This window comes from Mus musculus, chromosome Y (genome assembly GCF_000001635.26).
Source record: "Mus musculus strain C57BL/6J chromosome Y, GRCm38.p6 C57BL/6J".
Classification (NCBI taxonomy): domain Eukaryota; kingdom Metazoa; phylum Chordata; class Mammalia; order Rodentia; family Muridae; genus Mus; species Mus musculus.
In genome coordinates, this window is record NC_000087.7 from 16,613,955 (window position 1) to 16,625,549 (window position 11,595).

Here is an 11,595-nt window from a genome sequence, read left to right on the forward strand (position 1 = left end):
TCCATCACTTCCAACAAAGTGTTCACTAAAAGCATGTCATGTCACACGTACTAATTTATAGAACAAAACAAATTTTATTGACAAAGATACTGAGGTTGTCAAAGACCCATAGGTACCCAACACAGGAAAACAAACATTTTTTTTCAATACTATAAGTTTACATTTCTGTACTTTGTGATTTTTTTTCAATTTAAGTGATATTTGACACCAGAGTATAGACATAGATATGTAGGTCACCAAAAAATTTGATAAAGTACACAGTAGGATTGGCTAGAGCTTTGTAAACAACCTTTCCGAACTTTTTGGATCCATCATCTCTGGTGTACTGCACCCAGGTACCTATTATAAAGTCATTGTCATCACCTGATCTCGCCTCAGCCAGAGGGGTCTCTGGAATGATGTGGAGGTTATCTTCCTTGTAGTCATCCAGGAGCTGATAAACGTAGAGGACCGGATCCTTCTTGTAGGAAATGTAAAAATAGTCCTGTAAGAATGGCACCTGGGCTAGCACCATCCCACTCCAGTTGTCCTCAGAGCCATCTTTCCCCTCAAATTTGTGTTGTACCTCTCTGCCAACCAGGGCGCTGGCGAGGTGGACAACCCTCACCTGAGGAAAAACTAAGTTGTGAGGCAAGACCTTAATATTTAAAATCCTCTCATCGCTGTGGAGCTCCTGTCCGTAGACACTGTCAATTCCGTCGTACTTCACCAATTAAAGAGAAGGGTTTGTTGGCAGTTGACCTAGAATGATGGCCTTCCAATAGGTGACAGGCTCATTACCTTCCTTCCACCCGTGGGAAATTCTGCAGCCACCAATATTCCCCAGGACCTGGGAAGAAGGCTTCCTCCTACTCTTCTTCTTGAGTGATGTCATGCTCAGACTCTTCAGAGGTATTGTCTTCTACCTGGCTGTAGACCTGTTGTGCTAGATCACACTGTCTTGTGGCTTCCATTCTCTTCAAATATCATACTGGCCCATTGCCTGGGACTGAAGATCTTGCCTGTTTAAACCAGACACAATGCTGTTGCCTCTGTCATATATATGAATTCCTGATGAGCAATGGTTATGGGTTGGGAGTTAATGCTGGACCAAGACTCTTCTCTAAGAGAACTTCTGAGAGGGTGAAGAAGACTATGCTAAACAGTTTTGAGCTCCTAAAATTAATTTTATAAAAATAAGAAGTTAATAAGTCAGCCATGGTGGTACACGCATTTAATCCCAGAACTCAGAAGTCAAGGACAGGCAGATTTCTAAATTAGAGACCAGCTTGGTCTACAAAGTGAGTTCCAGGGCAGCCAGTGCTATAGAGAGGAACCCTGTCTCAACAACAACAACAACAACAACAACAACAACAACAACAAGTAAAAGAAAACAAACGAAAATCAAAAGAAAAACAAACAAAACAGAAATACAAACAAAAAATAACAAAACAAACAATCAAATGGAGAAGTTAATAGGAAGTGGTGGTGACCCATAACTTTAATCATAGTACTCAAGAGGCAGAGCAAGGCAGACCTTAGTGAGATAAAGGCTAGTCTGGTCTACACAGTGAGTTTCCTGACAGCCAAATCTAAACATACAGTAACTCAAATAAAATTAACCAAGCAAGCAAACAAACAAACAAACAAACAAAGAAACAAAGAAACAAGGGAAACAAGGAAATAAAAATAGTGTAATTAACAAGTAATTCTCTAGAGCTCAGAATAACATACTCAGATCAACATTTATTTCTTCAGCCCTGAGTTAATTTGCCTCTGATGAGGATCCTCTCCTTGAATTTCTATGTCAATTTAGGTTGTGCTATGACTATTACCCCCAATGATCAAGAAGAAGAGAAAAAAAAAAGGGCCAGAGGGTTCACCATGACTCTCTTGTACTTGTAAGCTCTGAGCTAAGTGCTTGCATTCACATATATCTTCCCAGGGACACAGCACACAACTGTCCTTCTTTATTGTTTCTCCTGACCCAGCTTCAGAATTATTTGATGAAGCCATTGCATCACTGAACTCAAGAACAACTCAACAAGTTGAGGCAATATAAGCCATTTAGAACTAATATCGTCTAACGTGCACATGGACAAAGCGGAGCTTTGGCATTTTAGTGGAATTGTGATCTAGATATTGTTAGCAAGATTAATAAATTCAGGACATAAACTAACCTAGACCAATCATCTCCCTTGCTAATAAACATGGGGAAAGTAGAATGAACAGTAACTCACTGTAGGAGAGAAAATTTTTAGCTTTCTGTAGCTATGAGGGTCCCAATTTCTTCATAAATGTACTTACCCATAGAAAAATATCCTAGTCGTCAAGATTCTATCTCCTGATACAGACCAGGCACCAAAAGCCTGTGGGAAAAAATGACCTGGCTTTGACACACCACTGTGAAGATAGTGAAATCACCTTCAATGGATTCTAGCGCCTCCAAGTAGAATAGATGTACAACCTCCAGCCCGTGCTCTGTGACATCACCCTAGTTCAGCTTACATCATAGAACCCCTCTCTGGCTGGTTCCTTCCCTAGTTACACTCAGAAACGTTCAGCATCTCGACTTTACCTCTTCATATGGCCTCCTAGAAATAATAAATGAAATCCCAACTGAAAGGCCTGATGATCTGAGTAATATTCTGCCAAAGAATTTCACCCTTGCATTGTTTTTATTGTTTGGTTGTTGGATTTTTATTTATTTGTTTGGTTTGTGTTTTGTTTTGTTTCATTTTTGTTTTTATTTTCGTTCTGAGAAAGTCTTCGTTTTCTGACTTGACAACATCCATGGTGGTTATTGTTCATGTTCCAACCTTTGCCTTGGTTATCTTTAAGCTGTGCTTCTTATCATAAATATTGCCAGATTCTTTGAGGCAGCACACTGGATAGCACACCAATTTTCACTTTATGAAAACCCACAGTTAGAGGGGGACTATTTTTATGCAAACAAAGCTGGAATTTGACAGGGATAAATGACATGTATTGAAACCAATGGCAATCATGAATTATGGATTCTTTGGAAAGTAAGAGGACAACATAGATTTTGGGCATGCTTACCAAGTTGTGATAAAATTAAAACAAACCTGATATCTCCCAGTCATATTTTAAAGGTTTTTAAAATTTACCAGCACTTCTGATTATAAGGAATTTCATAGTTTAAATGCAGTAAAACAGGATGAAATAGATGAGGTAATTTTACTTTTGAAATATGTGTAGACAGAATACTGGACACAGGTACGTATAAAATTTACTTACAAATTAGAGGACACTTTAATTGTTCATGCCACATAGATCTTCAGTTCTTCAAAAAAAATCCTTTTCAGTACCTTCCACGGTCCCCACCACACCCTGTACATCATCTTCATAGGATATGATACTATCCATAAAGAGCTAGATCCTTCAACAACAGTCATCAAAAAAAAAAAATCATTCCTTAAGGTGTGGCCACAGGCCAATGTGCTGGGGGATCTTTATCTGAGATTCTATCTTCCCAGGTTGATTTAAGTTCACACAAAAAAAAATCTAAGAAGGACCACTACATATCCATATCATCAATATTGATTGCCTCACTGTATGAAACATACATGCTATGGAGTGATTTTAGATGTCAACTACTGGATGAATGCCTTAAAAATGAAAGACAGAAAGAGAGAGAGAGAGAGAGAGAGAGAGAGAGAGAGAGAGAGAGAGAGAGAGAGAGAGAGAGAGAGAGAGAGAGAAATATATTTCTCATCTATGTGTATTAGTGCAGGGCTTTGTTTTCAAAAAAAAAATGGACGGAACGGTAAAATACTATATATTAGGTTAGATAAGTAAAACTCAAAATGACAATTGTGAAAATATAAATTTCATAAGGGACATTAAAAATAGGAGGTATTTTGGAAGAGTAAGCGCAGCAGCAGGGGGGAGATTTGATAGCAATGAAGGATAGTGGGGAGGATGAAGATGGTAAAAGGACACTATAAACCTGTGCAAAGGGTCACAGAAAAGGCCTGCGACTTGTACACTTAAAAAACACTGGTATAAAGTAACAGAGTCCAAATAATATTTTGATTAATTTGGGGATTTTAGCTTCAAGACACTATAAAATGTATTTGTATTTTTCTACTAACCTGTGGTTCTTGCTATGTTGAACATGATATGGGTGACAGCATATGGTAAGGTGCTTTAATGTTTGTGTATCATTTATCATCAAATGCACATGTCACTCAGTGAGCTGCAAGGCTATCACAGGGAAGGGGGTATCTAAAGATCTTAAGTGTACATGACGTAGGGAGAATAATGCCCCCACACTACTATAGATGTTGAAATATTCACATGTGTTTCCCAAAATAATTTTCTGAAGATTAATCCCCAGGTGTGAATATATTTGGAAGAAATTGAATGGGTCAGGAGGGATATGACCTACATGTAAAAATAATTTAATAATGCTGTTATAGAAAAGGTTTAATTATGAAAGGGAATTTGGTTCCCTCTTTTCTCTTTCTAGCCCATTGGATCCCTCTGTGATGACATCATCTCACAAGAATTCATTCATTTGCTGATGGTGTGTTCATCATTGAATATACAGACTCCTGAAAAGAGTCATACAAAATATGCTTCAGTATATACTAGACAATTAGTGTCATTTTGTTTGGCAATACAACATGTATGACTATACCTCAGAATCATGAGCAACTGGGCCATATGGGAAATATAATTAGTATATTTCTGCTGACTGAAGATCAGATGGGTTGAGTGTTATCATGTGTGCTGTTCATGAGAGGAAGCAGGATAGATGGTGGGTATAGATCAGAGAGGAACATCCAAGGAGGACACTATGTAAGGAACCCTAGGAAGAGCACCATCACTGCTTTTAGCTAGTAGACATATTTTTAGAATCCCCACTTTCTAGGGTGGAAAAGAAAACTGTATTACTCTAATTTACTAAGTATGGTCATTTGATACATCAGTGATCATCACCAAGGTGAACAGGTGTTGACAGAAGTTTGGGGACTCAGAAGAAGCCTGTTCTGGCAAAACCCATTGCCTTCAAAGTACAGAGACTTCTGACCAGCAACACTGGATAAACAGTCTACATTGGCAGCAGTAGCCCCATTGTGTCCAAATTAGTGGTTTTCAAACCATGGAATGAGACTTCTTTGAGTGTTCAAACAACTCTTTCACAAGTGTCACATATCATATATCTTGTTTATAAGATATATACTTTACAATTCATGACTATAGCAAAATTATATTTATGAAGTTGCAATGAAGTAACATTATTGTTGTGGAGCTGTATATTAAAGATTCACAAGATTTTGAAGATTGATGACCACTAGTCCTGACTTCTCTAAATCATGCCTGTCACTATGGGCTGGAGGAATAATCCCCTTTATTCAATCAGGCAAACGCAGAAAAATCAAAACACTACCCAATAGTTATGAAAGTTAAACATCTATCTTACCACAGTCTATAAGCAGGGCATGCTGGCGTGTTAGACAAATGAGATCAAAATGAAAATCAATGTGACCAAATGAGAAGCAGAGGAGAATAACCAGTACCCTAGTGGTGACATAAGTGGGTATTAGCCCAGACAATTAGAATATCCAAAATACAAGTTACAATCTTCAAAACATATGAAACTTAAGGAGATTGAAGACCAAAATGCTGACACTGTGCCCCTTCTTAGAATTGGGAATAAAACACCCATGGAAGGAGTTACAGTGACAACCTTTGGAGATGAGTCAAAAGGATGGACCATCTAGAGACTGCCATTCCTAGGGATCCATCCCATAATCAGCCTCCAAACACTGACACCATTGCATACACTGGCAAGATTTTGCTGGAAGGACACAGATTTGGCTGTCTCTTGGGAGGCTATGCCATGGCCTAGCAAACACAGAAGTGGATGCTCACAGTGAGCTATTGGATGAATCACAGGGACCGAAATGGAGGAGGTAGAGAAGGTACCCAAGGAGCTAAAGGGGTCTGCAATCCCATAAGTGGAACAACAATATGAACTAAAGAAACCCCCCAGAGCTCATTTTTCTAGCAGCATATCAGAGCTCATGTTTCTAGCTGCAGTTGTATCAGAAGATGGACTAGTTGGTTATCATTGGAAAGAGAGGCCCATCAGTCTTGCAAACTTTATATGCCTTAATTCAGGGGTATGCCAGGGTCAAGATATGGTGGTGGTGATGGGGGTGTGGTTGAGGTGGGTATGGGGGGACTTTTGGGATAGTATTGGAAATGTAAATGAAAAAATACCTAATTTAAAAAAAATGAGGAAACCATTGTCAGAACCACCAGCAAGAATTTTAAATAACTGCCCTAAAGTCTGGATTTAGGATTCCTCGATAATCTTCCAAAACAAAAGGAAATGCAGAATCTTGCTGAAGTAATTGGAGAAACAAGAGAAAAGCAAAGGAGAATTCATCACATAAAAAAAGACAGAAGAAGTAGGAGTTAAAGACATATTTTGGCAAGATGAATAGTGAAGTAGAGATTAGAGCAAGCAGAAAGGACTGAGGAGATAGCTCACTGCTTAGGCCCACTGATTGCTTTTGCACAGGTCCAGGGTTCAATTTCTAACACCCACATGGTTGTTCACAACCACCTGCAATTCTAGCTCTAGACGATCTGATGACCTCTTTGGACAACACACACACACACACACACACACACACACACACACACACACACACACACACACACACACACACACACACACACACATATACTCACCCACAGAGAAAAAAAAATCTTTTAGAAAACAATTACACAAACAAAAAGGAGTCAAGTATAGTTTTATTCCTCTTTAATACCAGCATTCAGAAGCAGGCTAAACTCTCTAAGTTGAATGACTGCCTAGCTGATAGGTGTGTTTTCAGAATTTTATTATTCTTTTTTTTTTTTTTTTTTTGGATTTTAGGACTATTTCAGTATTTGTTTAAAGATTCTAGATTTTTTTTTGATTTACTTTTTCTAATGTTTTAGGCTTTTTTTCGGCTTTTTAGTATTTTACAGTTTTCAGGATTTTTTTTGGGGGGGTTGCAGGAGGGTAAAGCACTTTGGGTTATTTAGAGTTTTAGGGTTTTAATGGTTTTAAATTTGGGAGGTTATTTTGTCCTTACAAGCTTGTTGTTTGTTTGTTTGTTTGTTTTGGGTAGGGTTGAGGTTTATTTTTATTTTATTTATTTATTTATTTATTTATTCATTCATTCATTCTTTTTTATTTATTTACTTATTTACTTATTTATTTATTTATTTATTTATTTATTTATTTATTTATTTATTTATTTTGGATCTTGATTTCTCCTAGAAATTTAAGGTATTTCAGAGTTTTAGGGATTTTTAGGGTTTATAAATAATTTTAGGATAATTGTAGATTTTTGTTTGTTTTTGTTCTTCTTGTTGTTTTGATTTGTTTTGTTTTTGTTTCTTTTTATACTTTTAGTGTTTTATAGGGTTTTAGGATTTTGTAAGGGTTTTTTGTTTTCTTGTGTGTGTGTTTGCTTTTTTTTTATGGGTTTAGGATTATTTTTATATCTTAGGACTTTAGTTAATGTTTCAGGGTTTTGTAGGTATTTTGAGGGGGTAAAGGATTGTTTTTATAGTCTCAGTATTTTAGTTAGGGTTTCAGGGTATTGTAGGTTTTTTGTTGTTGTTGTTTCTTTGTTTGTTTGTTTGTTTGTTTGTTTTTGTTTTGCTTTTTTTAAGCGGGTTTTCAATTTTTTTTTTTTGAGCATCAGAATTTTGATGTATGTGTTTTTACAACTTTTTAAAGGAACTTTTTTTTTAGGGTTTTACAGTTCTTTGGATCTTTTTACTGTTGTTGAGATTGTTATAGAATTTTAGGGTTTTTTCTTTATTCATTAGTTTTGTTTTGTTTTGTTTTTTAATTTAATTAAGGAATTTTTAAAAATTATTTTAAGCATTTTTTAAAATAAGGTTTTAAAATGATTTGATTTTCCAGTGTTTTTGGCGATTTTTAAGGCAGTATAATTTGTAGTTGTTGGGGTGGTGGTTTTGTATCTTTTCATTTTCTTTTTTTTTTTTTAATTGTTTTTTTATTGTCTCATTAGGGATCTAGACTTGTAGAGTTTTTGGATTTTTTTTAGGGTTTTATAATTTTTTAGGGTCTTTTTAGAGTTCTTGTGTTTTCTTATTTATAGAATTTTAGGGTTTTAAAAATGTTTATTAAGAATTAAAAAATAGCTTTTTTGGGTCATTTAATGTTTGTTTAATAATTTTAGGGTTTTTTAGGGTTTTAGTTTTTGCTTTATTGTTTTAGGGTATTTTTTTTTACGGTTTTTAAATGATTTTAGGGTTGTTCTCAGTGTATTTGGCAAGATTTTTTTTTTTAAGGCTTAGTGTGGTTATTGTTGTTCTTTCCTTGTTTGTTTGTTTGTCGTAATGATTTTATGGTTTTTTTGGGTCTTTGTAGAGATCTAGAATGATTTTGTTGAGTTTTTTGTTTGTTTTTCTTTAGGGTTTTAGGTTCTTTTAGTTTTCTTTTTTCAAAAATTTTATGTTTTTTTGTTTGTTTGTTTGTTTGTTTGTTTTAGGGTTTTTGTTGTTTATTTAAAGCTTCAAGTTTATTTTCTTTCCTCTTCTTTTTTCTTTTTTCTTTTTTAGAGCTTTAAGGGTCTTTAAGGTTCTGTCTCTAAGAACATAGAAACTGAACCTATTGCTTTTAGATTATTTATAAAATGTATTCCATTCTGAAAACAAGGAACACTATAAAGTATTGTTTGTTCATTTGCATGTATGTCCCCAGGGGCTATAGATTATGTGTGCCTAATGCAGAGCTCTAGAATATGTCCTGATCATACAGTTTTAATTGTCACATCATGAAAGTTCAAGAACTATAATATAAAGCTATATCTTTGTATCCTAGTTTATTCATCTTTCAAGCAAATATAGTAGAAATGTCACAGAGGGAAGAATTTATTGATCATGATTTCGAAAAAGGATCTCAAAAGTCATTAAATCAAGTATCTTTTACTAGCCAAACTCTACATATCTATTCAGTTCACTCCTGTAAGAATAATTGCACCTCTGTTTTGGTTAATTCTTATTAAATTCTCCAGTTAAAAAAAGGTCTTTATTAGGCCCCTTCCAGCTTAGTGAAAAACTCCATTCACTCTCCTTCTGAAAGCAAAAGAATTTTTCTTTCCCAGACTATGACTCATCTCCAAAGGTCTGATTTTTAAAAGATTCAATGAATAGGAGTAGATTTATGAGTTTAACATGAATGAGCATGTCTTATCTAATTTGCCAATGTTATACATAATAATACAAAACATAAATTTTAAGTTTTTAGAATTATTTTCCTAAAAACATATATATTTATGACCAAATGAGCTAGAATTACTCTTAACAAATATTTAATATTATAAAAAGCCTAAATTTTTGTTGAAATAAAATGAAACTTATTCTGTTGAATTTATTGTAGTCTGTTATTTTGATAAGTATTTCTGAGGTTTTTAGAGATCTAAAGACAAAATATTCAGTGTATTTTTTATGATAATTTTCAAGTAAGTTAGTATACTGAGACTAGGCTGGTAAGCCCAATGCCCACACTACAAAGAGGTTCTAGCTTTTGGTCTGTAAATGACTACAGTGTTTTTTGCCATGCTATGAAAGGTTTAAAAATTGCTTTCATTTGGAGTATTTATTTATTTTTTATCTTTAGTCCCTATCTGTTTCCTGAACTGACTCAAAATGGCAGCTCCCTCCACGTTGTTCGCAGGCAGGAAATAATCTGTTCATTTCAAATTGAATATCACCAAAAAATTAACCAACCAAATTAAAAAAATGGTTAATATGGTAATGACTCGGATCTTACTTGGAAACCATTTGATGACTACAGTGATTGTTATATTAATGGGGAGATGATCTAAAATAGTTTGGTGATATTCTTCCACAGGAGTATTTTGCCAGGGTTGTTAGGAAAGTTGTTTCCATACACTTTTTTTTTTTTTTTTTTTACTAAATAGGGCCTAAGTTTAGGATTGTAAAAACTAATTTGCTAGTTTGAGTTGGTTTTCTAAAATTAACGACAGAGTCCAGATGACAACAGTAAGTAATCTTTCTCTATCTTTCAACTATACCTGAGGCTGACATATTGTAAAAACTGGTAATCCTCTCTTCATCTCTCAGCAAATGTCTGACTCTTGGAAATTTATGATCTCATCTCCATTAAAATTCTTAGTGGTTTTCATTGGTATAGTATGTGACCATACCTCTCTGATTTACAATTCAGTAGTACTAGAACAGAACCAAGGATAGTTAGATAGAGACTTAATTTAGTTTCATTTGTCAAATACAAGGCTAGTTTCTCCATCCCTAATTGATACATAGGTATACGAGGTTAATTATAAAGTTATTTACTATACCAACCACTGGTTTTTCTTGTTCTTTATTGAATTTCTGTACACCCACATACAACTTCTGAAACATATTTTTATACTGCTCATATAATTGTTGTTCATCATGTCCCTGTAAAGCAAAGTAATGAAAGCAGTCAAATTTATACAAATAGGAAAAGAACGCTCAAAAAAATTAATTTTTTTTCTTACTATAAAAAGAAAAATACAAGTAAAAAATCATATAATGGGAAGTAATTACAGATTTTTTTTTCCTAAGAGATAATCAGAGAAGTTTTATTTTATGTTTTAGATTTTTAAAATTAAAGTTTACAGACAGACAGACAGATAGATAGATAGATAGATAGATAGATAGATAGATAGATAGATAGATAGATGATAGACAGATAGATAGGTAGATAGATAGAAAGATAGATAGATAGATAGATAGATAGATAGATAGATAGATAGATGATAGATAGATAGATAGGTAATCTTTTTTAGAAAATTAATTGTATTTCAAAGTAGGGTTTTATTCTGTTCTACCAAATAGAAGGTCTAATTTTTTTTCCTATATTGACTCAGTTAAGACTTAGTGTAAAACATAATTCAGTTGAAATATACAAATTGCCTGATTATGTAACCGATTCTTTTCCATACTGTTAAACATAATAAACCATAAAGTACATTTCTAAAACTTTGTGCAAAACTTCTGTATTTCCACAATAAATGTAAATCAAAATTTAAAATCTCATTAACATTTACTTAAAGTAGAAAATACCTTTCTGTTACTCACACCAAGAAAGTGAAAGATATGTGTGACAAGAACTTCAAGTCTCTAAAGAAAGAATTTGAAAATCTCAGAAGATGGAAACACCTCCCATGCTCATAGATTGGCACGATTAATTCAGTTAAAATGGTCATCTTGCCAAAAGCAATCTATAGATTCAGTGAAATCACAACCAAAATTCAAACTCAATTATTCATAAAGATAGAAAGAACAATTTACAAAATCATCCTGAATAAAAAAGTCCAGGATACGGAAAAACTATTCTCAACAATAAAAGTACTACAGGGGGGAATCATCCTCGAACTCAAGCTGAGCAAGAGAGATAAAAATATAATCTAATGATACAAAGACAATGACTTCATTAAATACACAGGCAAATAGAAGGATATAAAATATATCAACCTGTGTGAGGTAACCCAATTCCAAAATTACAAACATGGTACACAGTCACTGATAAAGGGATATTAT